At 36.9% G+C, this 12809-nt stretch overlaps 1 pseudogene; it reads left to right on the forward strand.

Moving 5' to 3' along the window:
• The first annotated feature begins 12339 nt into the window (after positions 1 to 12339).
• LOC112484187 lies at positions 12340 to 12458 on the forward strand (annotated as a pseudogene).
• The last annotated feature ends 351 nt before the right edge of the window (positions 12459 to 12809 follow it).

Consider the following 12809-nt stretch of genomic DNA (forward strand, 5'->3'; position numbering starts at 1 on the left):
CTAGACAAGTTGATTCTAAAGTTTATGTGATGAGATGGACAAACAAGAATAAGAAATGGAAGAGAAAAAATCTTAAAAAGGAGGAAGACAATGAGGTGAAAATAGTCGTGCTACCAAATATTAAAACATATTACAAAGCCTCAATAATTAGAACAGCATGGTACCAGCACATGAATAGTCAGAACACTGGATCTCAAGAATAGGAAATCTGGAAATATGTGACATATAAATATACATGGGAATTTTGTTTATGATAAGGAGATAGCCAAACCAATGGGTAAAAATAGATTACCTTCAAATTTTTAACATCCAATTTTTTTGTCTCGTCCTATGTTTTTGTCTCCTTTCCTTGGCTTATAAAAACACATAAGTGTCCCTCATTAAAAATCAGAAAGCAAACAACCCTCTCTTCCTTCTTATATCACTTTAACCATTCTTTCTTGACCCTTTGCAGCCAAGTTCTCTTGAAAGAATAGTTTCCACACAATCTCCTCTTCTTCCCTTTGAAAAAATGTTGAGTTATGAAGTAAGACAATACAGAAAAGTATGCATTTTTATAACTTTTGAAATATGAGAAGAAAAAGTTGCGATTAATATTGGTTATCTCATGAGTGGAATTATAAGACTCTTTTATATTCTAAATCTGCATCTGTCAGTACAATAGCCACAAGCCACATGTGGCTACTGAGCAACTGAAATGTGACTAGTTTGAATTGAGATATGCTATAAGATACTCACTGAATTTCAAATACTTGGTGGAAAATGAGAATGTGAAATAACTCTTTAATAATCTCTTCTATTAATTGCACATTGAAATAACATTTTGATAAGTTATTTTAAATAAAAATAATAGTAAAATTAATTTCACATTTCTTTTTACTCTTTTTAATGTTACTGCTAGAAAATTTAACACTTCTGTTGAATAGCAATGGTTTAAATAGTTTGTGTATGGTTTGAATTTTGCAACAGTGAGAATACATTATTTTCACATTCAAACTAAAAGATTCTTTCATTTTTTTGGTGTTATATCATAGCAAAAACATATAACATAAAATTTACCATCTTAGCCATTAAATGTACATTACAGTAGTGTAAACTATATACACATTGTTGCGCAATAGATCTCTAGAATTTTTTCATCTTCTAAACTGAAACTCTATACCCATTGAACAGCAAACCCCCATTTCTCCCTGCCCCCAGTCCCTAGTAACCACATTCTATGTTACGTTTTTATGTGTTTGACTATTTTAGATTCCTCATATAAGTGGAATCATGCAATCTTTTTGTAATTGGCTTATTTCATTAGGATAATGTCCTTAAGTTTCATTTATTTTGTAGCATATTACAGGATTTCTTTCTTTTTTTAAGGCTTAATAGTATTTCACTGTATGCATACACCATTTTCTTTATCCATGCATCTGTCAATGAACATTTAGTTTGCTTTCACTTCTTGGCTATTGTGAATAATGCTACAATGAGATCCTGTTTCCTAATCTGTTGGATAAATACCTACATGTAGGAGGGATGTTTCTATTTCTTAAACTTTTTTCTTCCCTTTCATTCTCTCTTTGACTCTCTTTATTCAGTGTCTGACATCTATAATCCTCCAAGACTGTCATGGCTATGTTATCTATATCTTTGGAAGTGTTGCCAAATCCAACAATCACATTTCCACCTTATGTTATATGACCTTTCCATGTGGCATTTAGCACTGATTCCTTCATGAAACTTTGTCTTCCTTGGCCTTGCATTTGATTTTCCACCCCCTTTCCTAACCATCTTTCTAGCCTTTTTTTACTGGCTCCCATTCCTCTCCCTGTCCTTAAATTTAGCACAGCATGGGACTGTATTCTAAGCAAACCTTTGGCTCACACTTGGTGTCCCCCAGAGTGACCTCATCCAGTTCCTTCTGTTCTCCAGCTTTCTCATGGGCTTCAAATCTGTTTGACCCTCAGATATCTAGAACTCTACATGTCTACCCCTGACTCCCTACTTCCCATCCCCTCTAAACCTACACCCCTAGCCTGCTGCTTCCTGATTTTTCTTTTCCTGACACATACTGCCTCTGTCATCTTGCTCATTTCCAAGGTTCTGGGAGCGAGCCAAAAGAACTACCTCTTTCTCATGCCTATGTCTAGTAGTTTCTTAGGTGTTATCAACTCTACTTCCTAAACATCTCTTAAGAAAATCCATTTTCTTTATCCCTACAACCACTGGCCTCATTCAGACTTCCATTCTCTTACTTATTGAGAAATCCCTTAACTGGCATCTGAAGGTGTTTTTATACACTTAATATCATTACGTAAATAAGTATAGTAGGCATGCAAAATCTCCCATATAATTTTTAAGATAACAGCCTAAGTAGTGCTTTCCAGAAATCTCATGTAATGTAATTTGATATTTTCCTAGCACTGCCTTTACGCTTTGTACCAGGCTGGACCCAGGGAATGCCAAGGTCAGTAAGATAGTCTTTTCTTCCAAAGATGGCATGAATTGATGGAGGGGCCTTGCATATAAATGCTAATAAAAATAAATACATATACTTGGGGTTGATACCAAAGGTAGTGGGAAAATGCAAGAAGTAGTGAATACTCAATTATCTTCAATCCATTCTTCATACTAGTGCCAAAAGGATCTTTCCAGATAAGATAAAGGCCAAACTCCCCAATTTCGCCAAGCCAGGTTCCCCATGACCTGGTTTTTCATTTCCTACTTTGTCCCTCTTGTTCCCTATTCTTCAGCTATACTAAATGCTTGCGAATGTTCCAGGATTTACCATGTTTCTAGGCCATTGTGTTTGCTTTTCTGCTCAAAAAGCTTTTCTCTTGCTTGCGTATATCTGGTGAGCTCCTCCAATTTAAGCATCACTTCCTCTATGAAACTTCCCCAGCCCTCAGGTTAGATAGTCACACTCCTTCCCTTGTCCTATTAAACTTGGAACCTAACTTTATAATGGCACCTGCCATAACCAGTTGTCTTTATTTATTTATTTTATAACACCTTTATTGAGATATAATTCACATATCACACAATTCATCCATTTGAAGTATACAATTCAGTGGTTTGTATTATATTCAAGAATTATGTATCCATCACCACAATCAATTTTAAAACATTTTAATTACCTCAAAGAGAAGGCTTACATCTCTTAGTCATCACCCCTCCAGTACCCCATTCTCCTTAGCCCTAGGCAACCGCTAATCTCTACTCTCTGTCTCTATAGATTTGTTTCTTCTGGACATTTCATATAAATGAAATAATATAATGTGTGCTTTTCTGTAACCAAATCCTTTCTCCTAGAATAATGTTTTAAAAGTTTATCGATGTTGTAGCATATATCAAGACTTTATTTCTTTTTACGGCTGAATAATATTCTATTGCGAGGATATCCCACATTTTGCTTATCCAATCATCAGTTGATGGACATTTGGGTTGTTTCAATTGTATACTTCAAATGGATGAATTGTGTGATATGTGAATTCAATTTTTTTTGCTGCTGCTAGGAATATTTGTGTATAAGTTTTGTTTAGACATATTGTTTCATTTCTTGGGGGTATAGGAGTGAAATGCTAGATCATATGGTAACTCTATATTTGGTTGAGGAACTGCTGGACTGTTTCCCACAGAAGCTGCTTTATTTTACAATCCTATCAGCAGTTTAAAAGGGTTCCAATTTCTCCACATTCTTGTCAACACTTGTTATTATCTTTCTTTTTACTATAGTTATCCTAATAGGCGTAAAGTTGCATCTTGTGGTTTTGATTTGCATTTTCCTGATAGGTGATGATGTTTAAGATCTTTTCATGTGTTATTGGCCATTTATGTAACTACTTTGGGGAAATGTCTATTCACATCCTTTCTCTATTTCTTAATTGCGTTGTTTATATTTTTGTTGTTGAGTTGTAGGAGTTCTTTATACATTCTGATAATCCCTTATCAGATATGTGATTTGCAGAAATAACAGAAGGCTTTAATTTTGATGGAGTCAGTTTATCTATTTTTTCTTTTGTTGGCTGTTCTTTTGGTGTCATATCAAAGAAACAATTGCCTAATCTAAAATCATGGATATTTACTCTTGTTTTTTCTAAGAGTTTCATTGTTTTAAGTCTTCAATCCACTTTTTATATGGTGTAGGTAAGTCATTTGCCTATTTTTTTTTAATTGGGTTGTTTTTTTCATTATAGAGTTGTAAATTCATTTGTTTCTATGCATTTATATAAGCTAGTATCCCCCTTTAGTTTGTGACTTCCTTGGAGCAGAAACTGTCTTCCAGATTTTAGCTACCTCAGGGCTCAGGCTGGTGTTAGGCATAAAGTAGATGCTGAAAAATTATTTAATGAATTGAGTTTACACAAGATTTGTGAACAGTGTTACTCACGTTGTTACCTAAGAAAATGTATGACAGATTTTTCGTTCCATCTAATAGTCAGAGATCAAAATTGCCTAAGTGTCTGCTTTTACTGCATTTCTTTGATGTTCATCAGTCTCATTTGCTAGGTGAATTTCTCTTGCTGGTCCAATCCAAGCTTATATCATGCTGATTTCTCTTTCTTCCTTTAGAAGCCTTTAATGATCAATTCTCTTTCTTTTACAATCCTCCTAAACTAGGATATGTTGCTAAGGGAGTATCTAACTCAAGTGAGGTCAACCCGATGTGTACAAGGGTGACAGACCTCATGACAACCTAAAGAGCAAATGGATAACCATTCCTGTGTCCACCCATACCCAATGTTGCCTGGTCTTTTAAATTTGGATGTTTATGAGAAACTACCTAACTTTTAAGTGTTGATAAAACAAACAAACAAACAAACACATAATTTCCAAACAAAACACCTCAGAAGGACAGCAGTTTACATCTTTGATCCTACTGATTTTAAATCAATTCTTGATTCATTACTCATTCTAATTTGGGTTCCAGTCTTCACAGTCTACTAAATTTCTTTTGCAAAACAAAGTACTTACTCTGAAGTTTGTCTTAACTTGTCATTACTCATTATGTATACCATGTTGAATTAATCCCAAATGTTGTCCAAACACAAGACATTGGATGCCTGCCCTGAGAAATTTCTGTCTTCCCATGCAGGGGCAGAGAATTATTAGATTAGACAAAGAAACTCAGATGGGTCACTGAATGGGGAAAAAGCAAACCAGCCTAAAGGAGTACTTTAATCAGTCAGTGATGCCTTACTAACAAGCCCTACTCTAAGTAAAATCACTACCTTTGACTTATTTCTCCCTCAAAAAATATATTCTTTTCATTGAGTGACTAATGAAATTGAAGTTTATGAATTGTTCTATTTCTTTGAAAAATTTTGAATGCTGTTTAAAATTTTGCCAGTAGATGAACACTACTTGCAGGAAGCGCAAAAGTTGTCATTATTCAAAGGGTCTGCCTCTCAGAAAGCTGAAAAGTTCTCTGAACCATGGTATACAAAGAAGGAGTTTCAAGGACCTGCCAAGCAATTGTTTGAACTGTAGAGGAGTAAAACTTACCTCTTCTTTCCTTTTAGGTTCTTTGGCTGGTCTAATAATTAAATTGACATAAGACAAATTAACAGGAGAAAAACAATTTAATTTTGTACTTATGGGAACCGCATAAAAATATAGACTCAAAGAATTGACTAAAGCAGGCAGTTTTTATATCTTTAGACAAAGAAATAATAAATGTGTGAAGAATTGACAAGATTGAGAAGTTTGGGCTCAGAGTAATAAATTAGTGAAAAAGTAACAAGTTTTGTTGATACAGCCTTCTCGGCCTCAAATTTTCTGTCTCTGGTGATAAGGATGTTTTCTGCCTTCCTGATAAAGGGAGGTTGCCTTTCACATGGGAGCTTTATTTGCTGCTTTCAGTGGACAAAAAAAAGGTCAGAGTGTCCTCACACCAGTTGTTTTTCGAGTACCCTTAATTCAAAATAATCAGTATTCCAAAGTGGCATATCTTAGGGTTACACACCCTAAACTCCTACAATGATTAGAGGTTTCTCAAACATACATATCTAGAGGAGTACCCCTGAGTTTACCCCTATTCTTGCCTCTCTCCCTCTCCTCCATTCCAATGGCCATGTCATTAATCTGGTAGTCAGACCAAAACCTTTCTCTCCTTGCTTCAAGCTTCTACTCATTCCATCAACATTCAAATGTCCAAAACAATTCAATATGGTAAAGTGTGCATTTACTTGCATGAGAACCTTTCTGCTTTACCCTCAGCTCATTGGCGATCTTGGGTCTTCGTGTCTGCTGTGATATGCACTGGGTGTCACATCTAAGCACCAGTGAGAGCAGAAGTGAAGTGAAAAGGACAGGTGTAAATGAGCACTTTACAGCAAACACTAATAAAATGAACAATGCTGATGGATAAACACATGCAAAAGAAAGATCACAGCTCATTTCTGGAACCCTGAATGCAGACAGGAGAGCAATGATAGAGGAAATAGTAAAGGAAACCACAGCTAGACTAGGAGTTACAGTTGGTGAGGGGAGCCAGGAAAAAGATTACTCTGCCTATAGAATTTAGGGTAGACCCAAGCTGAATAGTTAGGAACAAGAGAAAACAACGGGGCTGAAAACCAAGCTCTGCTTGAAGATCTAAGTACAGAGCTCCATCTCCCTGCCATCTCCACCCCACCCCCTGCACAGAACTTCCAGGACAGTTGGCAAAGCACTGACCCCAGGCACAGAGGAATGTATCTAGTCAAAGAAGGACTTGAACAGCTAGTGTGCAGATGCAGAGTGAAGGCCATCTCATGATGGAATTCAGTTGTGGGGGGCAGAGCCTCAACTTAGCCTCAGCTTACTCTTATTGAGGGCAGACCAAGTCAGTTGTCCCTCCTGAGGTAACAGAGTTTCTTTTAGCCTTTATGAGCTCACCAGATATTAGAGAAAACTTGTGGCATGAAAGAAGAAAACCAGGATTATAAAGAGAGAGAGAGAGGAAGACAGAGACAAAAACTTACCTCAGAAGAAACAGAAGGAATTCAGAGAACATAAAAGAATAAAACCTTTTTGATCAGTATCCTCAGAGAGATTTTAGGAAATATTACATTCATAGAACAAGAACATGGCACTATGAAAAATGAGCCATGTGAGAATGCCCACAACAAAAACTTCTGGAAATTAAAATTATAAAACTAAAAAAATAATAAACTTGGATGGACATTAATCTTTAGGAAATCTCAGAGAATACAGAAAAAAAGAGGCAAAATATGACAGAAACAGTAGAGATGAAAATGATTTAACCAGGATTAATCCAAGTATAATGCCTAACTAATAGAGACAGAGAGACAGAGAGGCAGACAGACAGAGACAGAGAAGAAAAGAGGAGAAGAAGGGGGAGAAGGAAAAAAAATAAAGGGAGGGAAGGAGGAAAAGAGAAAAAGAGAGAAAGAAAGAGAGGCAGAGAGAATAGGGAGAGACAGAGAGAGGGAGAGAAGAGAAAGAAAGAGAACATAAAATCAAAGGTAGAAAATTATCAATTAAATAATAGAAACCTTTCCAAATGCTGAAGATACAATTTTCAGATTGAGACATTGGCCATATACATTGATATACTGCTTCAAGGAGCAACTTGACAGTAATTCCTGGAGCTGGCTGTCCACATGCCCAGTTATTTCCCGCTGAGGTCTGTACTCTAGGGCAGATCTTCCAGACCAGAGCCCCTCATGTGCCTCAAGTTGGATGCAGATGTGGGGAGTTTGAATCTCTGTCCTCGGGTGGCAGACCAGGGTAGGGCTGCCAGGAGCAGCACCATCCTGCACTGATTCCAGCTTGCTACACCAGTAGCACCGTGCGTGGTGTGGGATATGATGTTGGAAGGCGGGGAAGCGCTTGTCTCAGCACAAGACTATAGGCAGTGTTTGGTGGCAATATTTATGGAAGCAAAAACAAATGGGAATAGCCTAAATATCTACCAATGGGAAAATTAATTAAAAAGTAATGCAAGGATCATACCATGAGCATTATACAAAATAAAAATGTGCATAGGACTGCACACGTTCTGGATAAAGTCTAAAAACAAAGTGTGAAATGAAAAAACAAGTTGCAAATCAGTTATGTAATGTCTACAATACCATTCATGTAACATTTAAAAAAATAACAGTGGGTTGTATGTATAAAAAGTTGTCTGGACTGTAGTTTATGTTTTTTTTTTTTTTTTAATTAACAGTCAAACTTTAGACAGTATCTTTGCTGTGATGTTTCATGATGCCCTGCTCTGCCATCAGTTGATGTGAGTCTTCACTATTTTATGACTTCAAGGCCTGATTTTATTGTCAAAATTATAAGCGCCTTAGGTGCAGGGAAGCAAATGCATCCTACAGAGAGTAAATGAGGCAATTAATGAATTACATATAAATAAATGACTAGAGCAGAATGTTGTCAAACCAAGAATTCTTAAGGAACTCAAGAAAGAAATGTATCCTTTCCCTTTACAAATCTGGACAGATATGGACTGAGGAGCTGAGGGAACACATGGTCCAAGCCCCAGGGAGCTTCCACTCTGGTAGAAGGGCCCACATTGCGACTAGCAATAAATGGAATGTGAAATAGAGAGAGCTGCAGGTGCACCTGGGGACTTATAACTCAGCCTAGGTAGCAGGAAGAGCTGCCTTGATAAAGTGATGGATAACATTATATAGTTGTTTAATATGATTTCCAATCCACTTATTTATGACAAAGACAAAAAAAAAGTTGGTTTTAGAAGTAAAGAATGAAATAAGTCGTCAAGATGTCATCATCTCATCTATTGTCCTTGATAAGCACCCAGCAGCTCAATTAGCAAGGTAAAGAGGAACAATAGAATGTTCCAGATGAAGGGAGCTCGGGTATAGAGCCAAGTTAAGAAGTTATGGACTAAAAGGAGAAACCTATGATTACAAATAGTAACATTGTCCTCAAGAATTACCAATGCCATTTCCATGCACAAAAGGGATTTGTTTGTAGGATGCTGGGAACAAGACATTGAGTTTTATCTTCACAATAAGCAATCTGGTAGATTCCACAGTTCTACTATTCTGACGTAGAACCATAGTCTACTATGTTTCATCTAAAATTGGTGCTCTTTTTGCAATCACAAAAACATAACATTCAACTGCTTTGCATAGCTGTGTAGCTTCACACAAGGCAAACATCCCATATCCCAATACATAGACTGATTTTTGTATCTTATGGAAACATTTTTGCCCCTAAAATACTATGGATTCTTTTTTCAGAATTTAGAATGTTGAACACGAGTGTGATGGTGGGAGCAGGGGAGAGTTGGAAGGCTTTAATTATCAAAGAGAAATTCATGATGTTCTATATTTGAATATGTGATTTCATTAATGTTGTATTCTTTTCTTTCTTTTTCTTTTTCTTTGCTATTTGCAGTGACTATTTCAGAGTTCAAAATTACAAATTTTATTTTAAAGTTTTCATAAAAAATAAAATTATCTACTTTAATTTATAATACTGAATTTTCAAATAAAATAAGAATACACAGTAGTTCAGGTTCTAGCCAATGTAATAAGATAAGGAGAAAAAACTAGAAAGTATGAATAATGGAATGATGATTGTCTTACACACTCAATTCAAAATAGTCAGTGAGAAAATTAGTGGAAGCAGTAGGAGAGTTTCATGATGTGGGCAGATATGGTTTCAATGAACAATAATCACTAGCTTTTCTATACATAAAGAACACTGAGTTAGAAAATGTAATGCAAAATAATCCTAAGAAAAACTAGAAAAAATTTACCAAACTTGATCAGTAAATTCAACCAATCCTATGTCTAATGGAACTTGGAAAGTGAATACTATAGAAGACTATGCAGTAGTTAAAAAGAAAGTAAGAAATTCTAGTTCAGCACAGAAGACTAAAGGCATGTGCCACCTTCCATCTCTCTGAGACCTCATGCTTGGAGCAATGCCATCTTCATCTTGGGCTCCCTGCTGACACACCCTAAAGTGATATCTGCTAGTCCATGGTGGTCCCCTGAGCTCCTAGTCAAAGCTAACTAGAAAGATCCCTGGGGAGACATGATCTCTGTCCAACATTACAGCACAAAATTCCATTAGCCACTGAGCCCTCCTATAACAAACATCCATGGACTGAATACAAAAAAGGAACCAATGGTTTACCAGAGAAATACTTGGTTATTAATGGCTGGGCAGAGGTAGAAAAGAATAATCTGGGAAACCATATATAAGTTAGAAAGTCTCTAACATACTGCAGAGATTTTAGAAGATTTTCACCATAAAATAAAATGCGGCTAAATGCGGAGTTAGTGTTTAATGGGGAAAGTTTCAGTTTTTCAAGAACAGAATTCTGGAGATTAAGGATGGTGATGGTTTTATGGCAGTGTGAATGCTACTGAACTGCACACTGAAAATGGTTAAGATGGTAAATTTTATGTCATGTGTATTTTACTGCAATTTAAAAAATAAAACCCAAATATTATTTAAAAAAAAAAAAGAGTAACGAAAGGCAAAGAATGGGCTTCTGACTAGCAGCTAGCTACTTGGCATTGTGTTCCTTGCACCCAGAAGTAGCAAAGGAGGTGCAACTGGAAGCTTTTTGTGTTTGACATCTGGGAAAGCTCCTGAAAAGGGACACATACCCTAGGATGTGTCTGCTGCAGACTGACAGCTATCTTGGAACCAGAGGAAAGGCTGCAGGAGGCAAAGAACCTCAGCCATGGCATGCAGCCATGCCTCTCCACCAATCCTCCACTCTGCTTTTTCATAAGCCCTTGTGATGTGAGCCACTCTTATTGGGGGTTATATGCAGCCAAATGCAATCCCTGACTGATGCATTTCTGTTATATGATGTGACTGTTTTGTGTCCCCAGCAGCATCTGTCAGAGTTTTGTAGAGCAGTCTTTTTGCAAATACTTGTTGGATGATAGGAATAGACTCCTATAGTAGACTATTACAACATATCAAAACAAGCACAGCACACCACACCAAAGGCATCACTACTCTGAAGACCTTAACAAAGGAAACCAGGAGCCTTCCCCAGGGGGAGGTGAGAACTAACAACCCTGCCCATCAACCCCCAGGCAACTTCCACCAATCCAGACTAAAGGATGACGCCCCAGGTGTATGGATGACACCCTGGCAGATGAGGCAATAAGACAAAGCTCATACTGTAGATTTATGTGCTTCCACCCTTGAGAAGTCAGCTGCCTGAAGCCAATCAACTTGTGGGCATTAGTGCCAGGGAGCAGGTGACAAATCACCCCAGCTCATTACAGCTGAAGCCAGAATGCCTCAGCTGTCAGGGAGAGAGGTGTTAACCCCTCACCATCTGCTCCCATGACAGGTCCCTTCATGAAGACTAGAGGAGAAATGTTTCCCTTTATTCTTGGCAGTTAACAGGGATCACTTATTCCATGGGCACGGGGGACAAAAGAATCCTTAGCCATCCTCCTTAAAAAGACTGGTAAACCATAAATCACACAGGTCGTGGAGGCATAGAACAAATATTCGAGCTGCTAGCCCTCCTCTTTCATTTTTGAGGCAAAAAAATTGGGCCTGGAAAAGTTAATACTTATCACTAAGTTAGCAACTAATTTGGGAAATTAAATCCATGCTTGGCACTGTAGGGAAGGAAAAATAGTTTTTCCTTTACCCTCTGAGTTCTTGGCTGAGACACCCCCTTCCTGTAATAAAAGTGGTTGATGAGAGAAAAACAAACAGAAGTTTATCAACATGTACACCTCATGTATACATGAGAGACCCAGAGACACCGAGTAATTCCCCCAGATGGTCCAAGCCAGCACCTTAAATACTATCTTCGGCTAAACACAAAAGAGAGATGTTGCGGGGGGAAGAGGCCAGTAACGGGATGGCCAAGAAAAGTAGGATAAACAAGTATATGGTTATCATGCAGATTCTCTCCTGATTTACTCTTCTTCCACTTCCTGGTTCTGAGAGGGAGACACCTACAAATAAAGATTTTCTTTCTAGATATAAATGTCCCTTACAAAAGGGGAACTTCTTCTGCTGTTTATCAAAGACACTCTAGAGCAAAAGAGGCATATTTTGTGGTTGTTTATTGCATAAGCTCTAATAAACACCTAGAAGAAAAATAGATAATCTTGATATTTTCCCCAAATAACTACAAATTCATTATAATTCAGGAAAAAAAATCTAGCTACTTGAGTGTATTTTGTTTGGTTGAGTTAGCTGATCTGGTATTTATAGCTCTGTTTCTCTAGTGAAGCCTGTGGTTTTAAAGGCCACTGCTCCTCTCTCCACACCACTACCTCTCTTTTTCTTAATTTTCCTTGACAGTTGGGCTCTGGTCTCTAGTCTCCATGTCAAGAAGATATCACACTCTAAAAGATGATCTAAAATGTTAATTTAGTCTACAGCCATGCTACCTTGAACAAGCCCAATCCCTTGTGATTTTGGAAGCTAAGCAGGGTCAGGCCTGGTTAGTATTTAGATGGGAGACCATCTAGGAAGACCAGGTGCTGTAGGCATTAAAAAAATAAATAAATAAGGGATTGTAAACTGACAAGGTCTTTGCAATCTGTGAGATCAACCAAGGGTTGCTTCGCCTAAAATAAATAAACAAACAAACAAACAAATAAAATGTTAATTTAAAATTTTATATATTTTCTATTCTAGGTTTTATATAGAACTTTTAAAAATCATAGTGTAAACCATAATGTAAAATATTAACACTCAGATTCATTTTTTCTGTAAATCTTATTTGATATCTAGAAGATTTTTCTCCTAGAATTCCTTTTTTTTTTTTTTTTGGCTATAGAGATAACGTATTCTCTCCATACAAGCTGAAAAAATATATATATAAAGGAAACCACTTTTAA

The sequence above is a fragment of the Pteropus alecto genome, unplaced genomic scaffold, assembly GCF_000325575.1.
Source record: "Pteropus alecto unplaced genomic scaffold, ASM32557v1 scaffold427, whole genome shotgun sequence".
NCBI classification, from domain to species: domain Eukaryota; kingdom Metazoa; phylum Chordata; class Mammalia; order Chiroptera; family Pteropodidae; genus Pteropus; species Pteropus alecto.